Below are 15,000 nucleotides of genomic sequence, written 5' to 3' on the forward strand. Positions count from 1 at the left end.
TATTACTGTTTTATGTTTTTTGTATTTAAATTTTCACTCGTATTACCCATAGAAGAAAAACACTCGGATTTCGCAAATCAAAATAACTTTACCATAAAATGGTAGTAGTAGTAGTACTACTACTACCATAGTATTATAGTATTATAATACCAGGACAAGGAATAGCATTAATATTTTTCTCTCGTTTCTATGGCCACTTCAGGTAGAGTTGGGCGATACTTCTCGAAACTCGTATGATTTTTTTTTGCCACTTCGCCGAGAGCTTGCATGAGAGACATTTCCGAGAGCCTGTCATGCATGGTCGGGTAGGGGGAGGAGGGGAAGGGCAAGGGGGTAGGGAGAGGGAGTTGGGCAAGGGGGGGGGGGCTGTGGGAGGCAGGTGCAAGGGGGTGGGGGGAGTAGGGACAGGGGTAAAGGGGTGAGGTGTAAGGACAGGGGCAAGGGGGGAGGGGGAGGGATAGGGCCAAGGGGGTTGGGGGGAGTGGTAGGGGTAGGGGCAGGGGGCACATGTGTCAATATTGACAGCGTTGCGGCAGCGAGGAGGGTTGAAATCTTGCTCGGTTTACACCGTGATATGCGGGAGGTCGTTTCTCCCTCGTTCGGCTTCGGGGTCGTCGTCAATCGTAGGGGAGGGGGATGGGGGGAGGGGGGGGAGAAAAGGGATAAATAGGGTCGTCGTATTATAGTCCGTTCTTTCTCTCTTTTTTTTCTCTTGTTCTCCTTTTGTTTTGATTTTTTCTCTTTCTTTCTACCTTTCTCTCTCTCTCTCTCTCTCCTTTCTCTCCTATCCTCTCTCTCGCTCTGTCTATCTGTATGTGTCTTTCTCTCTCTCTCCCTCTTCTTCTCCCTCTCCCTCTTCCTCTCCCACTCTCACTCCCTCTCCCTCGCTCCCACTTTCTCACCTTCTCTACGAACGTCATTCGCTAATACGATATATACCAACAGTGCTCTATTTACTCATGTGATAGGAAATTAATTAGGAGAAGCGGGAAGGAGGGAGGAGGAGGGGAGAGGAAGGGGCCGCCCGCAGAAGCAGCAGACCCGGTGAGGCGATGGGCGGCAGGCGATGGGCAACAGGCGATGGGCGGCAGGCGATGGGCGGCAGGCGATGGCGGCAGGCGATGGGCGGCAAGCGATGGGCGGCAAGCGATGGGCAGCAAGCTATGGGCGACAGGCCATGGGCGGCAGGCTATGGGCGACAGGCCATGGGCGGCAGGCTATGGGCGACAGGCCATGGGCGGCAGGCTATGGGCGACAGGCCATGGGCGGCAGGCTATGGGCGACAGGCCATGGGCGGCAGGCTATGGGCGACAGGCCATGGGCGGCAGGCTATGGGCGACAGGCCATGGGCGGCAGGCGATGGGCGGTAGGCCATGGGCGACAGGCTATGGGCGACAGGCCATGGGCGGCAGGCTATGGGCGACAGGCCATGGGCGGCAGGCGATGGGCGGCAGGCGATGGGCGGTAGGCCATGGGCGACAGGCCATGGGCGACAGGCGATGGGCGGCAGGCGATGGGCGGTAGGCCATGGGCGACATGCGAAGGGCGGTAGGCCATGGGCGACAGGCGATGGGCGGCAGGCGAAGGGCGGCAGGCGATGGGCGGCGCGGCGATTAGTCCCCAGTGCGCCCCCGGGGGAACAGTTGTGACAAGGCGCTGCCGATAAGGACAAGGAGATAGGCGCGGTCATAACTCCCGATCTCTCCCGTAGATAAGGGGGTCGCGATGTGATGGGGCTGATAAGTGGGGGGGGGGGTCGTGATGTGCGCGATGGATGTTTTTTCTTCTTCTTCTTCTTCTTCATCTTCTTCTTCTTCTTCTTCTTCTTCTTCTTCTTTTTCTTTTCTGGTCGTTTTGAAGGTTCCGGTCGTTAGGGTTGGGCGAGAGAGGGGGGTGGGGTCGTTTTGGAGAAGGGTAGAGGGGTGGGGGAGAAGAAAGAATGGGGAGTGGGAGGGATGAGGGAAGGGGGAAGTGGGGAATGGGGGCGTAGGAGGGGACGCGGAGGGAGATGGAACGTCTGTTGGAAAGTTATTGTGGGTGATTGAAGGCGATAGCGGTGAAAAAGGGAGAAGTATTTTACAAGGGAGGCGATGCTCGAAATAAGGGTGACGAGGGAGAAGGGAGCGATGCAAGATATCGCAAAAACACGTATGGTACTGGAATGGAGACGACATTGAAAAAGGAATGATGAAAAAAAATAAATAAATAAATAAAATAAAAACGCTGCTGCCAAACATGTATAGGAACTGGACTGAAATGGCATAAAAAGATGGAAAATATGTATAGTAACTTCACCGGAAAGGAGACGACGAAAATAATAATGATAAAAAATAAGTCAATAAACTCTACGTAATCCGACGACGACGATGAATAAAAAAAATAATAATAAAATAAAAAAAATAAAAAAAATAATAAAAAATAAATATAAAAAAATCTACATAGTCAATAATAGACAATATAAAAAAATAGAAAAATAATATACATATTCCTCCTCCGACAATAATAAATAATAGATAAATAAAAATGTAGAGAGTCGGGACCATGGGACAGACAGGCCAAGGGACAAGGGAAGTGGCAAGGGGGGAGTCTGCAGTAGACCGAGGGGGGTTGGAGGGGACAGGATGACAGGACAGTAGGGTGTGAGCGAGGGGAGGCCGGTCGGGGGGTGAGGGGGAGGGGAGGTAGCATGAGGGAGGGTGAGGAAGGGAGAGAAAAGAGGGGTGTGAGGGAGGGATGGAGGGTGAGGGAGAGAAGAGGGGGTGTGAGGGAGGGGAGGCTGATCGGGGGGGGAGAGGCAGCGGGGGCGGTAGCGTGAGGGAGGGTGAGGAAGGGAGAGAAAAGGGGGGTTTGAGTGAGGGACGGAAGGTGAGGGAGAGAAAAGTGAGTTTTGAGGGAGGGAGGGTGAGGGAGAGAAAAGGGTAGGGAGAAAGGGAGGAAAGGAGGGAGAACGGGAGGGAGGGAGGTAAGGGAGGGTGAGGGAGAAGCTTGGGAATGGGGGTTTTGGGAGAGACGAAGGAGAATGGCGTTGAGGTTGGGTAGTAGCCATGCTGGTATTATTGTCTCCTTGTGGGTGATTATGGAATGGGCGGCGGGGGAGGGGAGGGGAGAGGGGGAGGGAAGGCGAGAGGGGGAGGGGAGGGGAGGGGAGAGGGGGAGGGAAGGCGAGAGGGGGAGGGGAGGGGAGAGGGGGAGGGAAGGAGGGAGGGAGGGGGATGGGGAAGGGTGCATCTACTATGTTCCCACAGGTGTCCTAGACTGGTAATTTGTGCTTTGGCTTGTGTCCGCCGGTCTGTAAGCTTGTCGAGTTAGTCTGAGTGTGTGTGTGTGTGTGAGAGAGAGACAGACAGACAGACAGACAGACAGACAGAGAAAGAAAAGAGAGAGAAAAAAGAGAAAGAAAAGAGAGAGAGAAAAAAAGAGGGAGAGAAAGAGAGAAGAGAGAGATCGAGGAGGGATGGAGTGAGGATGGGAGGGGTGAGAGTCGAGGAAGAGTCAGTCAGACAAGGGAGGAACAGAGAGAAAGGAAAAGAGAGAGAGAGAAGATGAGATTAGTGCATTGTAAAGTCTGTTATCTAGCCTACCATGTGCGCCTTTTCCCCACAATGGCCATGTACCCTGAACCCTCGAAACGGTCCTTTATTAAACTCGTCTGTGACCTTGCCCTACCCCCCGCCTTCCCCTCCCCTCTCTCACTAACCCCCCCCCCCACCCCACCCACCCACCCACACCACTCCCGACGACCTTCCTCCCACACGTAACCGCGACCTTGTCTGAGGGAGGCCTCGTCGCGTAGACCTCTCGGCGCCTTTTTTAGTTTTAGTTTTTTTTTTTTTTAGTTTCTTTCCTCAAAGATCCCATGAGGAGATAACTCCTGCCTCCTCTGTCCGCTTGTCCGAACCTCCTCCTCCCCCCCCCCCCAGTCTCCTCATGACCCGCTGGAGGATCGTGTCATGAGGAACCTCCCGCCTCCTCATGACCTTCAGGAGGTTCGTGTCATGAGGAACCTCCCGCCTCCTCATGGCCTGCAGGAGGATCGTGTCATGAGGAACCTCCCGCCTCCTCATGGCCTGCAGGAGGATCGTGTCATGAGGAACCTCCCGCCTCCTCATGACCTGCAGGAGGTTCGGGTCATGAGGCTGGACTTGGAAGTTGTCGGGGTGGTTTCGTAACTTCCGTTTAGCGTTTCTCGTGAAGAAAGGCAGGACGTTGCGAGTGTTGTCGGTGTTGTTAGGTAGCAATATGTTTTTTTTTTTCTTTCTTTCTCTTTCTCTATCTCTTTCTCTTATCATCGCTCTGCTTCTTTCTTACGTCTCTTAGACTTCACATTTCTCTCTCTCTCTCTATCTCTCTCTCCCTCTCCCTCTCCCTCCCTCCCTCCCTCCCTCCCACCTCCCTTCCCCCTCCTCTCTCCCTCCTTCCTCTCTTGATAGCCCTGCTTGGTTCTTCTCAAGTTGGATGAGATTCAGAATATCATGCAAGGCACCACCTCCTCTCCCTTACCCCCCTCTCCCCTCTCCTCCCCCCCTCACAACCCACCCGGTGACCCAGTCTGATAGCCGTCTGGTCTGTTACGTCATTTAATGCACATTTCCTCCCATTCATCGACCTTGCTTCGACGTCGGGCTGTACATGGCGTTTACTTTTTTGGGACTTCTAGGGGGGGGGGGGTATTGCAATATGTCGGGGTATTGCAATATGTCGGGCGCGTTCGTTTGGGGGGGGATTGCTATGTCGCTCTCTTTGGGTTGCTTAGGTTGGAGGGAGTTGGGTGGGGGGGGGAGTTAGGAGGAAGGGTTCGGGGGAGTTGATGTTTTGTATAAAGTAAGGGGAGGGGGTAGGGGAGTAGCGGGAGCAAAAAAAAGTGCAAGAGTGGAAGGAGAAATGTGGGAAAAGGGTTGAAAAAAGGATATAGAGAGGGATAGAGAGAGAGAGAGAGAGATATGAGAGAGAGAAGAGAGAGAGCGAGAGAGAGAGAGAGCATCGAGAGAGAGAGATAGAGAGAGAGATGATCTATCGGGGGAGTGGGACAGGGTGGGAGTGACTCTTTCGCGCGACAAGTGGACACCAAACTGGCCCGGCGTGAGCTCGTCTGTCATGGGTGCCAGCGTTGGAGCAGTCTTGGAGCAGGATGTCACGCCAGGATGTACCCGAACAAGAGGTGGAAGGGGAGAGGGGGGAGGAAGAGGGAAAGGGGAAAGGGGAGGGGGAGAGGGGGAGGTGGGTGGAGGAGGGGAGGAAGAGGAGAGAGAGCAGAGAGGGGAGGGATGGGAGAAGAGAGGGAGAGAAGATAGAGAGTGAGATGGGAGGGGAGGGAGAGAGGGAGAGGGAGAAGAGAGAAGAGAGAAAGAGAGAGAGCGATAGAGAGAGAGAGAGAGAGAGAAGAGAGAGAAGAGAGAGAGAGAGAGAGAGAGGGAGCGAGAGAAGAAGGAAGAGAAAAAGTAGAAAAAGTGAGAGGGGGGGAGGCATGAAAGAAGAGAGAGGGGAGCGAGAGAAAGAGAGAGGAGAGAAGAGAGAAAAGCAGAGGGGAACGCAGAAGGGGAGAGAAGAAGAAGAAGAGGCGGAGAAGAGAGAGAACGAGGAAGAAAGAGAGAGAGAGGGGAGAGAGAAAAAGAGAGAGGCAGATAGACAAGAGGGGGAGAAAGCAGAAAGAGGAGGGCAAAGGAGAAAGAGAAGAAGAAGAGGGCAGAGAAGAGAGAGAGAAGAGGGACGAAAGAAAGAAGAGAGAGGGTAGAGAGAAGAAGGAGGGGAGGAGATAAGAGAGAGGAGAGGGGGACGATAGAGAGAAGAGGGGAAGAGATTAGAGGGGAGAGAGAGCGAGGAGAGGGGAGAAGAGATAGTAGAGAGAGAAGAGAGAATAGAGATAGAGGGAGAGGGAGAGGAAGAGTAAGAGAGGGGTGGGAGTGGGGAAGGAGAAGAAGATAGAGAGAGAGAGAGAAGAGAAGAGAGAGAGAGAGAGAGAGAGAGAAGAGAGAGAGAGAGAAGAGAGGAGAGAGAGGGATGAGAGAAGAGAGGAGCAAAGAGGAGAGAGAGAAGGGAAGAGAGAGGAGAGAAGAGCAGAGAGAGAAGAGAGAGAGAGAGAGAGAGAGAGAGAGACGAGAGAGAAGAGAGAGAGAGGAGGAGAAAAGAAAAGAGAGAAAGAGAGAGAGAGAGAGAGAGAGAGATAGAGAGAGAGCAGAGTAGAGGAGAGAGAGAGATATGAGAGAGAGAGAGAGAGAGAGCAGAGATAGATATATATCTATAAGAGAGAGACGAGAGAGAAAAAATCGAGACCAAGTGCTGCAAGCATCAAGCCAGAACACACCAGTCAATAAAGAGAGATAGAGAGAGAGTAGATAGATAGCTAGGCGAGATATAGCATCTATCTCGTCTCATAATATCTCAACATGCTCACTAACAGCCACTAACCAACAAAACAACGAAAACTCTCTCTCTCTCTCTCTCTCTCTCTCTTCTCTCTCTCTCTCTCTCTCTCTCTCTCTCTCTCTCTCTCCTAGTCTCTCTCTCTCTCTCTCACTCCTCTCTCTCTCTCTCTCTCTCTCTCTCTCTCTCCCTCCCTCCTCTCTCTCCCACGCGCTCTCTCTCCTTCTCTCTCTCTCTCTCTCTCTCTCTCTCTCTCTCTCTATCTCTCTCTTCTCTCTCTCTCTCTCTCTCTCTCTCTCTAAAGAAAAACACGCACGCACACGCACACAACACACGAAGAAAGAAAGAGAAGATAGAGAAGCGAGAGGAGAGAGATCGAGAATGAGAGAGAGAGAAGTGGATGCGCGAGAGAGAGAGAGAGGAGAGAGAGAGAGCGTGAGAGCCATCTCCCTTCCCCCTATCCTTTTATCTTTCTCTTCCTCACTTTTCCCTCCCGCTCTCAATTTCTCACCAACCAACTTTTTGTCTATAGCTCTCTTTTTCACCCTTTCCCCCCCTCCCCTTCCTCCCCTCACCAGGCTACCTCCTTCAGGTTGACACTAAGCTTCAGTAGGTCTTCAAAGTGCCAATGACCATCCATTACTTTAATTGTCGGATAATAATAATAATAAATGATGTCTCGGGGATGAAAAGGATGCCGACCATTGGGGACGTTTCTAGAATAACCCGCGTAAAAGGGACAAGGGCATTGGCCGAACGCGTCTCCACTCCGCCAATCAGAAGCGAGTTTACAGAAAGCGGTCATGAAGATGGATTGTGATTGGCTCAACGGGATTATTGCGGTGCGAAAGGAAGGGGCCTATTGGCGCTTATGACTGAGAGGAAGGGAAGCGGGGATTTCGTGGTGATGATCTCCTATCATAGGGGACCGCGTCGGGTCACGTGACCACGATCTCCCTAAGCCCGTCTCCCATACACGACGCTGCTTCCGCCCCTACGTGGTCGTGTCCTAAGGGCCAATTTCCTGGCTACTGTAAGGCTGATGGTTAAGACTCTCTCGGTGCCTTGTGCCACGGAGGGAGGGAGGGCGAGGGGGAAGGGAGAGGGAGGGGAAGGTGAGGGAGAGGGAGGGGAAGGGAGAGGGGGAGGATGGTGTAAGGGTGGGTTTGGGGGGTTTCTATGTTATTGTTACATGGTTTCCAAGGGCGGCAGTTCGGACCTGGATTCTTACAGCCGATGTTAAGTCTCGCGGAAAAAAAGGAACATTTCCTAAAACAGGGCAGGAAGTTAGACCTCTCGAGATTACGGAAAGGAGGGAACGGCGGCGATTTTATACGGAAGGATAAGAGACAAGGAGAGTCTTATATGGAGGGAAGAGAGAGAATGGGAATTTTTATATGGAGGGAAAGGAGAGGAGATTTTTACATGGAGGGAAAGTGGGAAACGAGATTTTTTTGTAATGGAGGGAAGAGAAGGGAGATTTTTTTTTTAATATGGAGGAAAAGAAGAGATCTTTTTGGATGGAGGGAAAAGAGAGAAGGAGAATTTTCACTCAGAGGGAAAAGAAAGGAGAATGGACACTGGCAGAAGGGGGGGGGAGGGAGGAGGGGGATGGGGTAGTGGAATAGGAAGGATGATGACCCGGGATTGGTATTAAGTGGGGAAAAATGGGGAAACGGAGGGGAAGTAGCGAGTGAAGTCAGCCCATAAAGGGATGGACACGGCCTTGTCTTAAACGGCCAAATAAGGACTACTCTCTAGCCTGCGTTTGTCTCAGTCGTTTGTCGAGAAAGTAAGGGCAATGGGCAAGGTACTTTGAACCTTATAGCCCTATGTACGTTGGTGATAGGACTGTCCGTATATATAAAAAAAAAAAAAATACTTGATTGTGTGTGTGTGTGTGCCCGTGCGTTGGTGTGTGTTTATTCATATGTATGTGCATGTGTGTGTGTATATAGATATACATGGCGGCAGGAGATAGGTAGATAAAAGGGGGGGGGGGGAGGGGCAGATGGCAGATAGGGAGTGATTGATTTAAATCTATCTATGTATATTATATATGGATTTCAAGTAGATAAGGAAAATCCTAGCACTGATTATCAGAGCCACCTTCATTCATTAAAAGAAAAATAACTTGATTAAAAAAGAAAAAAAAAAAAAAAAAAAAAAAAAAAAAAAAAAAAAAAAAAAGAGATATGGATATATATAGAGATATAAGAGAGAGATATCTATGATATAGGATATTAGATATATAGAAAGTATATATAAAGTACAACTGCAGCAACAAGAAATATATAGTGTAAAAAGTAAATATAGTGTAAGTAAAAAGAAATTCCCCAAAGAATATTTTAGGGGAAATTTTCCTTAAATTTCCTCGTTAATGCGAGAGAAAACAACAATGATGGGATGGAGATAAGTACTTTTTGTACCCAAGACTTCGGGGAAAAATAACTAAATGAACAAGATAACAAGAATGAAAAAAGAAAAAAAATGTATATGTATATGTGTGTGTGTGTGTGGTGTGTGTGTGTGTGTGTGTGTGTGTGTGTGTGTGTGTGTGTTTGGTGTGCGTGTGGTGTGTGTGTGGGTTGTGTGTGTGGAGTGGGTGGTGTGTGTGGGGTGTGTGTGTTGTGATGGGTGTGTGGATGTGGGAGTGGGGGAGAGAGAGAGAGAGAAAGGGGTGTGTGTGTGTGTGTGTGGGGTGTGTGTGTGTGTGTGTGTGTGTGGTTGTGTGTGTGTGTTGTGTTGTGTGTGTGTGTGTGTGTGTGTGTGTGTGTGTGTGTGTGTGTGTGTGTGTAGTGTGCACAGGAACACACTAATCTAAAAAAAAAATAAGTAACTATCGTGGCGTTGGGTGGGGGATCGAGGGGGGATTGGCACGGGACGGAGGGTCGTGGGTGTGGTGGGGATGGGGGGGGGTGGGGGGGTACGGTGCATAAGTGGCATCACGCTTCGCCGAACCGCCAACCAGCGTCGACACTCTTCACTCCTTGTGGCGTTTTTGTGTCGGGCGGTGTGTGGTGGTGAGGATGCCGAAAAGCACTAGGTCTTTAAGAAAATGGTAACGTTATTCGTAGCGTTTTTGTATGTGGGATCGAGGGAGGTATTTTTTTCCGATGATACGGGGGTCTGTATAGGTGGGGCAATCGGACTGCATCGTAGTGGCCATCACCGCTCGCCGAACCGCCCAACCAGCGTCGACAACCTCTTCACTCTTCGTCTTATCTGCCCGCTTTCACTCGCTTGGCTCTTTGTGGTATCTTCTCTCTTTCTTCTCTTCTTTTTAACTTGATTTCTTAGGTGCTATCTCGTACTTTTTTTCTCCTCTCTCTCTCTCTCTCTTTTCGTTTCTCTCTCTCTCTTTTCGTCTCTCTCTCTTTTCGTTTCTCTCTCTCTCTCTCTCTCTCTCTCTCTCTCTCTCTCTCTCTCTCTCTCTCTCTCTCTCTCTCTCTCTCCCTCTCCTCCCTCCCTCCCTCTCCCTCCTCCCCTCCCTCCCTCTCCCTCTCCCTCTCCCTCTCCCTCTCCCTCTCTCCCTCTCCCTGTATGCTGATTGCGTGAAGGGAAAAGAGAAGAAATGAGAAAAAAAAAGTGTGTGTGTGTCTGTGTGCGTGTGTGCGAGCAAAAAGTTCAATGAGGAGAAGGGAGAGGTACTTAAAGGATGAATAGAGTAAGGTCTTTTAAAATAGGTTGAAAAAAAGGGAGGAGGAAGTATTGAGACCGGTAGAGTTTTTTTTTTTTTTTTTTTTTTTTTCATTGGTGATTAGAGTATAACGTAAATCAATATATGGACTGTATGTATTCTTGTACTTTCGTATAATGTTTATATATATATTATATATATTTTAGTGTAGTGGAAAAGGGATAAAAAAAATCCACAAGCCACACCCGGGCTAGTGGGACAAACACACACACACACACACACACACACACACATCACACACACACACTCCACACACACAACCACCCACACACACACACACACACACACACACACACAATGAGAGAGAGAGAACGAGAGAGAGAGAGAGAGAGAGAGAGAGAGAGAGAGATGAGAGAGAGAGAGACAGAGACAGAGACAGAGACAGAGACAGAGACAGAGAGAAGGAAAGAAAGAAAGAGGAAAAAGGATTAGTTGATAGAGCGAGATGTCTCCTTACTTTGATGCCGCGAATCCAATTTGATTACGTTTCAGCAGAATATTGCATAACCTCCTCTATTCGCACTGTATGTTATTATCCGCTGTGTTATTCGCACACAAGCACACAAGTCTCATCTGCCTGGCGCTCCCTCTCCTTTCAGACTGGAGGGAGGGAGGAAGGGATGGGGGAGGGAAGAGGAAAAGGGGGGGAAGGGGGAAAGGGAGTGGGAGGTAGAAGAAGAGAGGGAGAGGAAGGGACTAAGGAAGGAAGGAAAGAAGGAAGGAAGGAGGAGGAGGGAGGAAGCGAGGGGCAGATATATTTATATCTTTCTATCTATCTATCTATCTACTTATCTCTATATGTATATGTATATATTTAAAGAGAGAGAAAGGGAAAGAAAAAAAGAGAAGAGATAGAGGGAGGGAGAGAGGAAGGAAAGTGCAGGCGCCTGCTGTGTACCCCTGTACATGTATGAAAATGATTCTAGAATACAGACGAGAGGATAAGAGAGAATCCACAATATGCTTTACCTTTCTCATGTAAATGGAATCTCGGAGGTGAATGACGGACTGAAAGCTCGGCATTACGGGTAGTGTGTTTATATGGCTTTTGTCTGCCGCCGCAGCTGCCTTTTGGGTGTGATTTTACATAGGCATGCACGCACACGCATACGCATACGCACACACACGCATTCATACATATAAATGAATAAACATAGATACACACACAAAGAAACAAGCAAGCAAGCAAACAAACAAACAAACAAACTTACGTACACACACAAACACCACAAACACCTTTATTATTGAATATTTTCTATATCTGTGTACGCGCACGTCCTGAAGTGGCCTGGTTACTTGCTCGATTTAATTAAGTAATAAATATCCTGATGTTTATTTCTTTTTATGCGTGCAAGAAGGCTCAAGCAGTGCTTTGTAAACACGCTTTAGATATTCAAGAGCTTGTTGACTGTGGGTTAGCATTGTGTGATTGGTCGAACCGTGGCCGGCCGTGTGGTTTGGCGTTACTGTTGCTGGTGCTGTTGTTGGTGTTGTTGTTGGTGGTGGTGGTGGTGGTGGTGGTGGTGTTACAATGTGGAGTTGCTTCTTAATAATGGTATTGAAGTAGGAGAGAAAGCAAGAGGAGGGAGAAGGAGAGAAAGCGAAGAAACTACGACAGAGAAGAGACATATGAAAAGAGAGGCGGTCATTTTTTTTTTTTATCATTATTTTTATTATAATTATTATTGTTGTTGTTATTGTTATTGTTTTTATTATTATTAGTAGTAGTAGTATTACTATTACTATTGTTATTACTATTTTTACTATTACCTTTGGTATTACTATTATTGTTGTTGTTCTAACCATTATATTTTATTTTTTAATTAACGAGATCAACCTCTTAAGCAAGACCGTTTAAAACTCCTTTGTCTCAGCGATAATTAGTCCGGTTCCCTGCACATGGAAGTAAACAAAAATTACTGCTATTTATCTGACATCAAACAAACGACCGGCCGATTTTTGTATGTAGTGCCAATAGTCACTTTTAAAGAGGACCTGAAAATAAAAATGTTAAGCAGCGTTATAAAAAGCGTCCCCTTGTGTTTAGGATATAGTCGCGTGTTTGCACGATGTAAGTAAATCAAGGGTTATACGGGCCCTTCATGTTTATACTCACACGCTGACGAGTTTAAATTTTATGAGCGTATAGCTTTTATAGAGGCTGAATTATGGAGAAAAATGCTTTTGTATGTTGTGGATTTGAGCACTTTAAAGTTAATGCCAAGTATATGCCAGGAGTCCATTTGTTATATATGTAGATAATTATTATGGTATGCGTGCGTGACATTTTAGCTTCGTGATTATGCAAATGAGGAAAAGATGACAGTGGAAATGATGATAAAAGCGAAGGTGGTGCTTGCATACCTGGCGCCATTGGCAATGTTTTATACGTGACGTCACACGCTGTACGAAGTCGGAGGGGGGGGGGGCTTCTTGAGAAACCGATTATGAAGACGTATATGCTTCTTTGGCTAGAGGGGGAGGGGGAGGAGGGGTAGAGGGGGGGCGTCGTACCCCACTTTTCCGATGGAGTAAGAATTGCGTTTCTCGCCTACCTTTTGGTACTACGTTTCAGTCACTTTACTTCTTTCCTGACCACTGTATTGCCAGAGTCCGGCATGTTTACTTATAGGTCATTATTTTTAGGTATCTCGTGTTTTCTATGTTTTTTCCCTTTCTCCGTTTCCTCCCCCTCTTCTCTCCTCTCGTTCTCCTTCCCTCTCTCTCCTTCCCTCTCCTCCTCTTCTCTCTCTCTCTCTCTCTCTCTCTCTCTCTCTCTCTCTCTCTCTCTCTCTCTCTCGCTCCTCCTCTCTCTCTCTCTTCTCTTCTCTCTCTCTCTCTCTCTCTCTCTCTCTCTCTCTTCTCTCTCTCTCTCTCTCTCTCTCTCTCTCTCTCTCTCCCTCCCTCCCTCTCCCCTCTCTCCCTCCCTCCCTCCCACCCCCTTCTCTCCTCGCCCCTCCAACACACCGCTTCCCCTCTTCCAGGAGATGGTGGGGAGAAGAGGCAGGAAGACTGAAAATTAGTCATAACATCGGATATTGGCGCGGAACCTTGGGCCGATGGCAGCCCTAAGTGTGTTGCTTGGGGGGAACGGCGGGCTGGTGGCCATTCGAATAACATTTAGGCGTGTGTGTGTGTGTGTGTGTGTGTGTGTGTGGCGTGCATGTGTGTGTGTGGTGTGTGTGGTGTGTGTGCGTGCGTGCGTGTGTGATGAGTGTGGTGTGTGTGTGTGCTTATGTATGTTGCGTGGTCGTGTTGTGTGTTGTTGCTGTTGAGTGATGTGTTGTGTGTTGTCGTGCAAGCGTGTGTGTGTATGTCGATGTTACGTGTGGTGTGTGTGTGTGTTATGTGTGTGTGGAATACGAGGAGTGTTGTGTTCGTGTGTGTGCGGGTGGGCGTGTGTGTGTGTGTGTGCGAGGGTGGCTAACATAGTGTGGTTTAGTTCGTTTTGTGCGTGCTTATGTGTGTGTGTGTGAGGTGGTGGGTGTGTTTGTTTGTTGTGTGTGTGTTGTTGTTTTGTGTGTGTGTGTTGTGTGTTATATGTGTTGCGTCTGCTACTATGTTTTGGTTGTTTGCATATTTGGTTGCGTCAGTTACACGTGTTGAAATAACGTGTAAAGGAGGTGTTTTTATTGATTTGTATTTTGTTATTGTTGTTCGTAAAGAAGCCGAAATATTTGACGTTACTAACATCTGAGACGAGATGACTTGTCATTAGTCAGAAATAAACTATAAAGGCGATTAAACTTTGCATCTGCCTTATGGTTTGTTCAGCGGATAGCAAAGGGAGTCAATAAGTTAATCTGAATTTCTCTGGAAATGTCTCCGCTACATAGGTCTTAATACCCCTTTTTAGTTCCACTGTAAGAGATTTTTTTTTTATGCTTATTATAGAATTTATTTCGGGAATTGCAAAGAAAAACGGGAATTGACGTCCTAACATCTGCGCGGGAATGAAGTGCATTTAGATCAGAATAACCTTTTAGGCGAAAAAGCACCGCTACGCAGGTTTGCGCGGATTGCAAAGGGAGCATAAGTAAAACGCATCGGAACATTCTCCCCCTTTTTTTCCACTAGAGAAATGCAAAGAAAACGGGAATTGCAAAGAAAACGGGAATTGCCCCATCATCTCGCGGGCGGGCAAAAAACGGACTCGGGAGGGGGTGGGTGGGGGTTGGTGGGGAGGGGGGGGGTGACGGTTGTGCCTTCACGTCAATCAGATAAAAATCTTTGTGAAAAAAAGAGAAAAAGAAAAAAAGAGCCATATATCATGTGAAGAGACGTGCTTCGACTGTGGCTTTAGTCCTTGTTTGAATAATAATGATTTTTTCTTCGTGTGTGTGTGTGTGTGTGTGTGTGTGTGTGTGTGTGTGTGTGTGTGTGTGTGTGTGTGTGTGTGCGCGCGCGTATAGAAGGAAGGAAACAAAGTGTTTATTCGCTTGTGTTTTTGTGAAGGAAAGCAGTAAAAAGAATGGAAGATTAAAGAAGAAAATGAATAACCCACAAAGAAATTTTTTAAAAAATGAAGAAAAATATAAAGAATAAGAAGTAGGAAACTAGTTAGTATATTTAATAAACGTATAACTATGTAGACAGAGGGAAAGAATTTTTTTTTTTTCGGCGCAAACAAAATTTGTTAAACGCGTCTCTGCCAGGTTTTCCATCATGCGTCGACTATTGGAAATTCGATGCAAATACTCGACCGTACCTCATTTTTTTTTCTTTTTTACTCTTTTTTTTTTTTTTTTTTTTTTTTTCCTTTTACTTGTTTTGTCTATATCTTCGGCTGACAGGAAAGCAGATTATCCAATCATAAGCGTGCCTGTATTTTTGCCGAAGGGACTTCTTACAAAAAAAAAAAAAAGAAAAAAAAAGAAAAGGAAAAACAAAAAAGAGAGATGATAATAAAAGAAGAAGAAGCGAAAGAAATGACACACCTG

This window comes from Penaeus monodon, chromosome 16 (genome assembly GCF_015228065.2).
Source record: "Penaeus monodon isolate SGIC_2016 chromosome 16, NSTDA_Pmon_1, whole genome shotgun sequence".
NCBI lineage: Eukaryota > Metazoa > Arthropoda > Malacostraca > Decapoda > Penaeidae > Penaeus > Penaeus monodon.